Here is a 13,023-nt window from a genome sequence, read left to right on the forward strand (position 1 = left end):
TTCCCACAACCTAGCCAGCCTTTGCCCTCTCAGTAGGGACCTCTGCCCCGGGCCACTGCTTGGGCTGATGCAACCCTTGTCCAGACCACAAGACCGCGTCCATCTGCCCTCACAGCTGCACCCCCTGACCTTGCCCTTGACCCAGAGGCAGGCTGTCTGCCAGACCATGGAGAACTAGTCTGGGCTGGGGGTGGCCAAGGGTGATATGGATGGAAGCAAAGCTGATCTCTCCCACTCCTGCGTCTGCCCGGACAGCCTTTGAGAAATACTGGCTACCCCTGTAGCCTGGTGGCTGGGCTTCTGTGGCAGAGCTAAAAATAGACCTTATGCCCATGTGGGCCACCAGGGCCAGCTGAAGTTAGAGTCTGGGTGCAGCCCATGCCTGCTGCCTGGGGGATGAGAGGATACGGGGTCCTGATTCCTCTTCCCCTCTGCTATGGCCCCTAACCCTGGCAGTTCCCCTGCAACCTCCGGCCGGGAGCTGTCACGGGACAGAGGCCAAGACCTACGCTCCGATCCCGCTCCTGTCCCACAAGCGCTGCCGGTAGCTCCAGGTCCCACGCCAGTAAGCAAGCATCTGGTCGGTCCAGATCGCTTTCCTAGCAGCAGCCTGGCTCCGCCCCCACATACTTGATTGGCTCCTGGCTAGGAGGCAGGGTCTCCACTTAACCCCTTGCCCGCCCTTCGTGGGGAGCTGTTTTGTTTCGTTTTGAGACAGTCTCCAGTAGTCCAGATTGGTTCAAACTCACCTTGCAGCCAGGGGTCTTGAGTCTCTGATCTTCCGAGTGCCCGGATTCCAGCAATGTGCCATCACACCTGGCTCTGGAAGACTAATAACGGCCAGGAAGGTACCACACTTCACTGTGGCCATTTACTGACAGCCTGTCTTTACCAGTGATTCAAAGTTCACATTTATCTGTCATTTTCCCCTATTACTATTACTACTACTATTATTATTAGTGGTAGTAGTAGTAGTACTTTGGTTTTTTCAGACAGGGTCTCTCTCTAGCTTTGGAGGCTGCCCTGGAACTCTCAATAGACCAGGCAGGCCTCCAGCTCACAGGGATATGCCTGTCTCTGCTTCTCTTGTGCTGGGATTAAAGGCATGTGCCATTACTGCCAGACTCCCTTTTATTATTAGCATTATATTTTAAACTTATTTTGTGGTGCTGAGAATGGAACCCAGGGCTTTGTGTATACTAGACAAGTGGTCTACCATTGAGTTACATCACCAGCCCTCCTGTCATTTTTTTTAACTATTGAAAAAAAATGAAGTTCAGAGAGAGAATAGACTCTCCAGCTAGAAGTGTCCAGGAGAGGATTTGAACCCAGAGCCTGGCCTGACAGGGCTTCTGCTTATCCCCCTGACCACTGGATGGAGATTAGCAGTGACTACCTGCATCTGTAGAATGGGTTAATAGCATCCTTTTGGAGGATTGCTAAGGGGGTTGGGTGAGTGAGTGGGGGAGGGGTCAGTCCACAGGAAGTATCCTTTCCCTGATCTGGGAGGTCTGCTGACTTGGTAGGGGAGGCACTAAGTGACCATTGTCTCCTTAGTGAGCAGCCAGCCTGAGGACAGGTCACAGCCATGTGCTCAGGAGCACCCTGAAAATGGGACCAAGGGGAAGTGGCCTCTTGGCACTAAGAGGTTGTCACTCAGTGATAGCCAGCTGCTCAGGCAAACACCAGGCCCTTCACACAAAAACACGGGTGTGGTATGTGCTGTTGCCATTTTACCAGGCTAACTTCCTCCTCTGGCTGAAATTGGTGAAAGTTTCCCTGCCTACAGGAAGCTGCCCTCACTCTCCTCAGTCCCAGCCAGGATCCTCCTCCAGGCCCTCAAACCATCTCTCCTTCTCTTCCCCTCTCTCTGTCTCTTTCCATCCACGTTCATCCATCTTACAGACCCTTAGCAGCACTAGCTTGGATCAGGTTCCCCCAGAGGGTAGCAGTGACAATATCCTGAGCATGTTGAGAACGACTGAAAGACAGAAGCAGTTACCATCCCCATTTCACAGACTCGAAAGTCGAGGTTCAGGGAACTTGAGTGACTTTGCCCTGTATTTCCATGGCTTAGCCAGCTTCTAAGACATTTCTTCAACTTTTATTCTGAGGCAGGATTTCTCTATGTAGCTCTGGATGTCCTAGAACTCACTATGTAAACTAGGATAGCTTTGAACTTGTAAAGATCTGCTTGTCTCTGTCTCCCAAGTGCTGGGATTAAAGGCATATGCCATGATTCCCATCCATTCCTTTGTTTTGTTTTGTTTATTTGGTTGTTGTATGTGTGTGAAAGACAGGGTTTCTCTGTGTGGCTCTGTAGACCAGGCTGGCCTTGAACTCGTTCACCTGCCTCTGCCTCCCGAGTGCTGGGATTAAAAGTGTGCACAACTATCACTCAGGCCCCCCCTTTTTAAAATTATATTTATTTGGTGTGCATGAGTGTTTGCCTACATGTATGCATATGTACCATGCACATGCCTGGTGCCTGTGGGTGTCAGAAGAGGGCATCAGATTCACTGGAACTGGAGTTACTGTCAGTTGCCATGTGGGTTCTGGGAACCAAACCTGGGTCATCTGCACGAACAAGCAAGTCCTCTTACTGAGCCATCTCCCCAGCTCCAGTACCCATCCCTTTAACCACTAAACAGGGCAATCTGCTGAGTGAGATGGACCCTCCTCCACCCCCTGCTGTTAGAGGAGCCGCCAGTGTTTGGGTGGGAGGGCTCTGCAGTTTACCCAGGGTCTGAGAAGCCCTCTGAGGAGTGACATTGACAGTAGGACTTTAAAGGAAGCAATGCTGTTTCCTGTTTTGATTCGATTTGTTTGGGCTGCACTGGAATGAACCTTGGGGCTTCCATCATTGAAGTAACTGCTCTCCCACTGAGCTACCTCCCTTTTCTGTAGCAACTTTTGTTTGTGACTGTGTAGTCAAGAATGACCTTGAATTTCTGCTTCTCTTGCCTTGACCTCCCACATGCTGGGATTACAGACATGCACCACTGCACCTGGTTTCTGTGGTGTCACAACTAACCAGGGTATCATGCCTGCTACACAAGCACGCTACCAACTGAGACTAGTCCCAGCTTCCAAACGTGTTTGAGGAGAAAAATCACTGTCACTGTGAGGGTGTAAGAGGAAATGGTCATCTCCTCATCCCACAGTTATTTAGTGAGCTTCATCCTGTGGGCCAGGCAGGCCTTGGGGGCGGGGGACAGATAGCTGATAACATCTTGGCTTCTTGGTGGCTTCTTTCCAAGAAGGAAGCACAAGACATAGATGAAAATCTTCCATAGCATCAGAAAAGGGGAAGGGTGGCGGTGTCAAGGGGCTTTCTCCCCTTGGAGATTCTAGGGGGAAATGGCTCCAGACGCAGGGACAGATAGGGAACAGGTTCAGGGGCAAGGAGTGACTATGTCACCTGTTTTCCCAGCACCACACAGCTTCCAGGCTAGATGGGGAAACCAACTGGATTAAGCTTCGAGCAGGTGAGCCACGGAAGAAAAGAGGATGCAACCATTGAGTCAGGCGGGCTGCGGCTGTGTAAACAGCAGTTGGGTCTGGTGCGCCCCCTCACGGTAGCCATGAGACAGTGAATTCCAACAAAACCTTGCTTAGCAGAAACTGTGAGAAAGACTGCGACCAAGGCCAGCAGCTAGAGGACTCAGGGACTGTCACAGTTTGCTCTGCCATGGAAACATTCCACCCAGAGGGGAATCTCCTTCAGCCGGAAGATAAACAACTGAAACTAGATTCAGGAAGTTCCTGAAACTGACCCTTGATTAGGTCCCTCCCTCCCGGAGTGAGTTTAAAAAAGCTGAGGGTCCCTCTCAGATAAGTCAGCCTGAAAAGGAGGCTCTGAGAGCAGACCAGCTACCTGGAAGGTGGGGTCACTTGAAGGGGACACACCAACCGGCTGCCTGTTAAGCTGCCTGCAGGCCAGGCCTGCAGGTTCCTAGCTTGTGTAAGCTGTCAGGACCGGGGTGGGCTTTGCTGATGTAGCTGTCTTTGATTCATTTCTGCTCTGAGTAACCTGTATTCCTGTATGTTACCTCAATAAAACTCATTGGTTCATCAAGTAAGACTTTGGTGGTATCCACACTTTGGTCTGTTTGGGGCTTCCTTTTCCCCAGGAAAAGTTTAGTCACACAATGGGGATAACCTGTTATCTCTGACTGCCACCCTACCCCCCATCCCTGGATTCATGTTGGAAGCATGTCGCCTTTGCATTGCAACACACACACACACACACACACACACACACACACACCCTCTTCACCTTCATTCGTGCAGGGAAGGTTCTCAGGCCAGCTGGGCCTGGGCTTGTCTGAACCAGTTCCCAGGCTTGCTGGCAGGCTTGGGTGGAGGCAGTGAAGCTCATCGAGAAAACAGACTTCTGGGCTGCGCCAAGGGCTCCTGGGGCATCTGTAGGGCTCTTTAATGCTCATCGAAACCACTAGAGCCCTGTTCTGCAGCTGGGTGTCAATCTGTGGGGTGAAAGCCATCGTCTTGGGGAGCAGGGAGTGGCCAGGGCAGAAGGTGAGGACACAGTGAGGTGGTGTACAAGGCCTGGGTTCAGCATGGAGGAGGTGAGGTTCCTTTTTTTCGGTGGTCTTGAGAATTATTAGCCAGTGCTCCTGGACCTCTGCCTCCTCCCAGCCTGGGGACAGGTGCTGCCTGCTGCCTGGGGCACATGGAGACAGAGAATAGGGGTGAAGGCCACCCCTCTGAAGTTCAGTGTGAAAACTACCTTCCTCCATGCTTTCCTTTTCCTCAGGCGGGGCCTGCAACCTTCAGAAGGACTGGCTATATCCTTCTGAGAAGAAGGCCCCAAATGCGAGCGAACACTGTGGTTGACAGTATAGCCCGTGTCTGCAGTGAACTGTGCCTTCCTGGACAAGTGACTGTCACCTCTCTGTTTTTGTTTTCTCATCTACTTAATGAGAATGCTCAGAATAGCTGCTTTCCAAAGGGGGCGAGGGTGTGTGTGTGTGTGTGTGTGTGTGTGTAGGTATCAAGCATGCAACCGTTTGCAAGCCATGTCTGGTAGGCATCAAACAAATAGCATCCCAAATAGCCAATGAGTGTGGCTCAGTGATAGAGCACTTGCTTGCTTCCTTTGCCTAAGGACATGGCTTCAATCTCTGGCAGTGCTGGTTAGGTTCCCCCACCCCACTTTACCTGACACAAGCTAGACTCTAGTGGTTCTCAACTTTCCTAATGCTGTGACCCTTTAATACAGTTCCTCATGCTGTGGTGACCCCAACCATAATATTATTTTTGTTGCTACTTCATGACTGTAATTTTTCTACTGTTAGTAATCATAATTTAAATATCTCATTTATGCAGGATATCTGATGTGCCACCCCTGTGACAGGGTCGACTGACCCACAAAATTGAGAACCACTGACAGAGTTTTCTGGGACGAGAGGACCTCAGTTGAAAAAATGTCTCTAGCCAGGTGGGGCGGGGCAGCACACACCTTTGATACCAGCAGAGGAGGCAGGCAGATCTCTGTGAGTTTGAGGCCAGCCCGGTCTACAAAAAGAGTTTCAGGACAGCCAAGACTACGAAGTGAGACCCTGTCTCTATATGAGTAGGCTGTAGGCAAGTCTGTGGGGGCATTTCCTTAGTGAATAGTGCAGTCCTGAGCTGTATTAAAAAAATAAATAAATAAAACAAACTCAGCTGAGGACGCCGTGAAGAGCAAGCCAGTAAGCGGCCTTCCTCATGGTCTGTTTCAGTTCCTGCCTCCAGGTTCCTTTCTTGAATGCCTGCCATGACTTCCTTGAAAGATGGGATGTAAGCTGATAAGATTAAGCAAACCGTTTCTGCCCCAAATTACTTCTGGGTCATGGTGTTTCTCACAGCAACATGAAGCAGACTAAGATACCAGTTCACACCGATGAACTCACTCAAGGACATCAGCCAGCCATGGCCGCAGACCAGGACCTGCACTTGGGAATTTCCCAGTTGCCTGAGATTCCTTTCTGTTGCTGTGGTAGACCATGACCCAAAGCAACTTGGGAGGGGGTGTTATTCTTAAAATGCTCAGATCACACTCCATCTCTGAGGTGGATGGAGGCAGGAGGATTGACAGTTCGAGGTCACCTAGGGATGGATGTAGCTCAGTTAATGGAATACTTGTCTACCATGCCCAGAGTCCTGAGTTCCTTCCCAAGCAGTGCATAAACCAGGCATGGTGGTGAACACCTGGAATCCTAGACCTTGGGAGGCAGAAACAGTAGGATGGTAAATTCAAGGTCATTCTCAGTTCATAGACTCTCTCAAAATAGCAAAACTACTACCACTAATTTTATTGCACTCAAGTCTACCTTCTAAGTGGCCAAACCTGGACGCTGCCCAAGGTCTTGACTTCTCATCCCTGTGTGGGTCTCTGCTTCCTGTAGGATGAACTTCTATTATTCAGGGGGGCTGGGTGTGGTAGAGCATAATTGAATCCCAGCACCCAGGAATAAGGAGACAGGAGTACTGCCATGGGTTCAACGCAAGCCTGAGCTATGTACACAGAGTCCCAAGCCAGCCTGGTGTTCATACACCCTGTCTCTAAATTTATTAACTAAAAAATTTAAAGCCAAAAGCTATGAAGGAGAGCAGGTGTCCTACACAAGCCAGCATCCACGCCTCAGGCTACAGGCTTAGTTTTGAGACCTGGCCATTCCCGTGGGGGAAGATTTCCTTGAAATGGCAGGATTGGCTGAACCGAGTAGGTAAATTTCAAAGCTTGATCCTGAAGTCATTTTATCCTCCAGCATGTTCCTCTGAAACAGACTCTGAAGATTTCTGAAGCTGGGCTCCCTCAAGGGAGTTCGTGGACCTTCTCAGAGCAGCCCACACACAGACACTGCCATGTCAGCCCTGGGCACCCAGGGATTAATCAGCAGAGCCATGCTGTTACCCAGCAAGCAGGGTGCTTCACACCCATGTGGTTTACAGGCTGCCTTCCAAAGCAGAGGCGAGATGATCTCCTCCTCCTCTCCATCCCCAGGGATGGCTGCCTGGCACTGTGAACTCTGCCAGCTTCCTGTGGGTGCCTAGAGGAGAAAGCCGCCAAAGGCTGGGGTAGGGGATGGGGGACGAAGCAGTTCCAGCGGTGAACTCTGAGGAAGAGGCAGAGGAGCCTAAGTCCCATTTCTCTCTGAGTCATGGCTCACCTCTGCAGCCTGACCGCATTAGATCAGAGATTAGATCAGAGATCTTTGCTGTTGTAACTGATGGAGCCCTGCACAAGGGCCAGCTCCACACAGACAAGGCTCCCTTAGTATGTGTAATTACCACAAGAACCAGGCCTTCTATCTGTGCTTCCAGATGAAGGGAGGGAGAAGAGGAGACTGCTGGCTCCTCAGGGCTGCCTAGCTAGTGGGGAACAGAGCTGGTACCCAGAGCATCAGAAGAAAGTCTGCCAAACTTTCTCCTTTCTCTGTGGGTGCAGCAGCAGCTGTAACAGAGACCCCCCCCCCCGCCCCGCTATGGGCCAGGCTTTGTGTGGGACACTTTCTGTCTGTCTTGAATCCTGGAGGTACCCTTTCCTCAACAGCCCTTTACCAAGTTGCCAACATCAGAAGTGCGATTGTGCGGCAGCGCAGGACGCAGGAGGGCTGGAATAGGGGAAGCACACACGTGAATTCCAGACTATGAACAGGACGGGCCTCTTGTCATGTACATGACACCCTCTCTGGCTGTTCATGAAGTTCCTCCAGTACCACTTCTGAACAAATGCTGAGGCCTAGCTCTCATCTCCCCACCCCTACCCTGGTTCAGCTGCCGCCATTTGGCAGCAAGGTCATGGCTTGCCCACTGTTTCCCTCCCTTCTCTCCTCAGCAGTCCCGACCCCAGGTTCTCTTTGTCAAGGGAGGGTGAGCAGCTGGCCCTGGAGTGGCATAGATGCTTCAAAGGCTTAGGCATTCGGCTCAGAGGCCACCCCCACGCCCCTACCCCCTCAACCCCTCACTTGGCTTACTCACAGGGTCACTGTTCTGCCAACTATCTAGGGACAGCCCTATACCCCTGTGCTTGGTGCAGATAGGCCGGGCCTTACCCTCCTGCCATACCTCCCTCCTGTTCCCAAGGAGACCACACTAGAGAATCCTGCCCTCTAACTTTTCAGGCAGGTTCTCTGGGTGCCCTCCCAGGACATGATGCCCACCCTGCTCTTGAGACTTATAAGAAAAAGGTCTTTTAATGAAAGACGACTTGATCTGTGGCCTGAGTCAAGTTTAAGCAATAGTGCAGCCAGTATTTACATTTTTCGTGTGTATGTGAGTATGAGCATATCCATGTGTGGGCATTCCTGTGTCTACATGTATGTGGAGACCCAAGGCTGACATTGGGACTCTTCCTCAATCACGCTCCACTTTATTGAGAGGCAAGGCGCTCAATCAAACCCAGAGCTCACCTGTATGGCTAGCCTAGCTACCCAACTTGTTCTGGGTTTCCTGTCTCTTGCTGGAATTGCAGGTGGGCTGCCACACCCAGCCAGTATTTACATACTTGCGTAGCAAGCACTTCCCAGCAGCCCCTGTAGCCAATAGTTTAAAGCCAACCCCAGTGGCTTCCATCAGACTTAGAACAAAATCCACACAAGCTGGGTATGACAGCTAACGCTTATGATCCACATGCAAATTGCTGAGGCAAGAGGATTGCTATGAGTTCAAGACTAGCCTGGGCTACTAGCAAGACTGTCTTAGACTATTTCTCATCCCTGTGACAAAACAGCAGACTAAAGAGACTTAAGGCAGGAAGGCTAGGAGGTCATTTCATTTTTGTGACACATGATGGGGGCAGTTCTATTAAGGAGACACCAAGGGGCCTTGTGGGGGGGGGGACGGCAGGGGAGGCAGGCAGCAGAGAGACATCTATCCTGCCGAATCGATGAGAGCCGCACACAATTGTTAGAAAACAGAGAGGCAGCCAGGTGTGTGCCCGCCAGAGACTGGTGGTCACTCTGCATGGGGAAGAACGAATCTGGCTGGCAAGAAGGCATTGGTCCCACATGTGGGAAGCATTCAGGGCTGTTGACAAGGGCCACTACCTTTGTGTCAAGGTTATGACAGGCCCCAGAAGGGTTAATAAGTGCTGATATCGTGGTTGGTAACCTCTCTACTCTCAACCTGCTCGGTATCTCTCCCCATCTCAAAACACATGAGAGCTTCATACCTCCAGGCTGCCTTATGCCTGGCAGGCAGGCAAGCCTCTGCCAGGCTTTTGATGGAGTGGGTGATAACTGGGCTGGGAGCCAGAAAGATAAGACTGGGAGTGGGAATTGGGCCCTGCCTTGGCCTCTAGCATCTCTGAACTGGCACTGTCTTCACCAATCATTTCTGGTGAGAGATTCTGGGAAGCAGGATGCTGCTGAGGCCAAGTAAACTCTCAAAGGCCTGGAGGGAGTCAGAAAGCAAAATACAGAATGCACTGCCCAGCTTCCCTCCGCCTGCTCTTCTGGGGGGCTCTGTGGTCCCTGCCTCTCCTAGCCAGGGCTCTGGTAACTAGGAAATCCCATCCAGGCCTGGAGTCAGGCCTGAGAGAGGACTATGGGCACAGAAGAGATTCCATTTCCAGTCCTTGCTGTAACCTGGAGTCGAGATGTCACAGCAGAACAGGTAGATGGGAGTTCCAATCCTGGCTGAGAAGAAGACCATGGCAAGCCACCTGGTCTCCGTCTCCTGCTTCCTGCCTTCAAACTGGAGGTGGTATGCCCGACCTTTTAAGTCTATCACGCTAACTGAGGGAGATGAGGAATGCCAAGCACTGGGCACAGCCATGGTCCTTCCCATGATGGACAGACAGGTGAGGGTACAGGGATGGAGTGAAGATGAATGTTATGGTTTGGATGTGACATGCCTGCCCCCTTTCACCTAAAACAAGCTATGTGTCAAACAAAGCCATAGTCCCCAGCTGGTGGCACAATTGTTTTGTTTTGTTTTGTTTTGTTTTGTTTTGTTTTGATAGGGCCTTGTACTGCTCAAGCTAGCCTCAAACTCATTCTACAGCCAAGGATGACTTGAACTTCTGATTCTTCGGTCTGTACCTAGGATTATGGGCATATGCCACCACACTCAATTTTCTACTGGTGCTAGGACTTGGTGCACTCTGGGCAATCACTCTACCCACTGAGCCACATCCCCAGCTGAAAGCACCATTGAGAAGTGACTTTTGTTCTTTAAGATGCTGACTTTACCAGTGAGTTAACCCACCAATGACTTCAGGCTATTAGGAGGCTATTAGGTTAATGGGCCTGGTTGGAGCAAGTAGGTTACTGGGAGTGTGCCTTAAGGGGGTGTCCCTTCTTCCCTGCCCCTTCCTGTAGTCTCTGCCCTCTCTCCACTACTAGATGAGCCACTCTGCTCCTGCATGCACTTACCACAGGCAAGACAGAAGCCAGATCCTGAGCGAAGGGGCTCTTAGCAGTCTGGAAATGACCATACTGCCAAGGGGAGTCAGGGCAGAGGTGATGGATATAGGGTGAGCACCAACAGTGTCTGTTGTTACCTTTCTTGCATGAAAAATGAGAAGGCTTTTTCTTCTCTTCTGGAAATAGATAGATAGTAAAGCGCATTCCACAGGAGGATTAAAGAGAAAAAACAGAAGTTCCTAATGACACAGGTGACACATGGTAAATCACTGGCTGATAGATATGGTTGGATTCAGATGGGACACTGCCTTCTCGAATGTGAGGGCCAGGTGGCCACAGCATCAGTCACTGTCTTGATCACCAAGGTTGAATCATCTAATCTGTCTGGTGTCGCCTTCCTCCATCCCTGCTGTGTGTGTCTCTCCCTATGCTGCAAGCTCCGTTGAAAAGGGGCTCTGAGACTACATGCATACTGTCAGGCTTGGTGGCAATTGCCTTTACCTATCTCTGGCCAGCTCTCTGGCCCTGACACTTCTCGGAAGCCTCCACCTCAAAGCAAAGCCCTGTTTCTTTTAGTACTCACCCAAAGACCCTAACAGAAACCAGGACTTGGTAAGGAGTCCTTTGCCAACTCCCTCTTACTGAATTGGTTGTGTCTCCAGCACCTTCTTTGCCCTTCACTGCTACAAGGCTGGCTTACTGACAGGTGTGTCCCTGTGGCCTTGGACTAGAATGGCATTGACAGGTGTCATTCAGGGAGCACACAATAGCATTGTCAAAACTTGCAGTATGGCTTGCCTCCAACCCTGCAAGGATAAGACAAGGGAAGACAGCAGTTCTCTCTCTAGTGGTCAGGAGGGGGTTGGTTTTAAGTTGCAGTGGCAACTTTCTGGGTATTGGAAATGTTCTACAGGGAGAGGCTTTAACAACAGCAGGGTTGGGAGGGACATGAGATGCTCTGGAAAGATGGCTCAGCAGTTAAGAGCACTCAACTGCTCCAGGTTCTGCTCCCACAGCCTACATGACAGATCACAAAGGCCTGTAACTCCAGTTTCAGGGGATCTGACCCCTTCTTCTGGCCTCTTTAGGTACAATGTATACACACGGTGCACTTACATACCTGTACCCATGCACATAAAATAAAACAGTATTTTTAAAAATCCGGGGAACCAAGGAGATGGCCGAGAGGGGAAATCCCCCTGCTATATAAGCATGAGAGCCTGAGTTTGAATCCACAGCGCCCACATCAAAAACTGGGCATGGTTGCATGTTACTGAAACCCAACATAGGGGGGCAGAGATAGGTGAATCCCAAGAGTGCACTGATAAGTCAGCCTATCCCAAAGAGTGAGCTTCTAGTATAGTATGAGACCTATAGTAAGGCAATTAGGTGGGGAGTGATAGAGTGAGACAGCCCAAATACTGCCCTGGTCTCCATGTGCGTGCCCACTGGTGCAGCACTGACTGTTTTTCCAGAGGACCCAGGCTGGACATGGTAGTGTACAGCCATCTTTAATTCCAGTTCCATGAGGTCTAGCACTCTATTATGGCCTCCATAAGCACCAGCTTTATATATATGTAATATATGTATACATATATACATATACATATATGTATACACACATACATATATGCACACGTATAAATGCACTTCACATACATACATGCACTGAAAACACTCAGAAGACAAAAGTAAACCTTTCAAAAAAATTTAAAATCAGAGTGTTTAGTCTGGTCATAATATCATGTGTCAGTGATCTCAGCCCTTGGGAAATGGAAGGAAGAGGAGTGCAAATTTGAGGCTAGCCTGGGCTACATAGTAAAAAAAAATCCTCTCAAAAAACAAAATAAAACTAATAGCTTATTACATATTAATTTCACCTTGATTTTAGAACGTAGTGTCCTGCTTCAGCAGGGCGGAAGAACAGGGAATCCAAGGTTGTCCATCCAAACACTAGCTAAGTCTGGTGTAAATGATCAGCGCTGTAAAGACCATGGGCGCCAAGATGAAGAACAGCAAAGATCTCAGCTTATTCAGGAAGCAGACGGCACAGTCTTTATTCTTAGACATATTATACTGCTACGATCTCTGATCACAAAGTACACAGTGGTAAGATACCAGCCTGCTATTATTTGCCCTTTTTCCTTACTGGCTGGTTCTCCCACCCCTGCCTGAATTCTGCCAGATAGTGAATTCTCTTGACCCTTAGGACAATATCTTGTTCATCAGTGTGTCTCTAAAAACCCAGCACAGGGCACTCAAATGGAGGTGAATAGAAGAAGGACAGTTGAGATGTGGATCCCCAGGATCCCTCCCTGTCCCTTGAGAACAATGGAAAATCGCAGGTGTCAACAGGAGCGCTGGACAGCAAGACATGTGACGTCAAAACAATCAATCTCATATTTTCACAGGCAACAACATCTACAGGAACGGAAAACAGCATCCCATCTCTACATCTTCCTGAGAACAAAGTGTAGTAGGGTATATTTCTAGGCACGCCTGGGAACTACGTGAGGATCAGTGAGGCGGAGGGTTACTTTCCAGTACTAGAACCCTCCGCTAGAGACTTGTCACCTCGGCTGTTGCTCCTCGGACCACCAGGGGGAGCAATCTCACCGCATCCCTGGCCTTGGCCGGTTCACGCATCCAA

Source organism: Phodopus roborovskii, unplaced genomic scaffold (genome assembly GCF_943737965.1).
Source record: "Phodopus roborovskii unplaced genomic scaffold, PHOROB, whole genome shotgun sequence".
Classification (NCBI taxonomy): domain Eukaryota; kingdom Metazoa; phylum Chordata; class Mammalia; order Rodentia; family Cricetidae; genus Phodopus; species Phodopus roborovskii.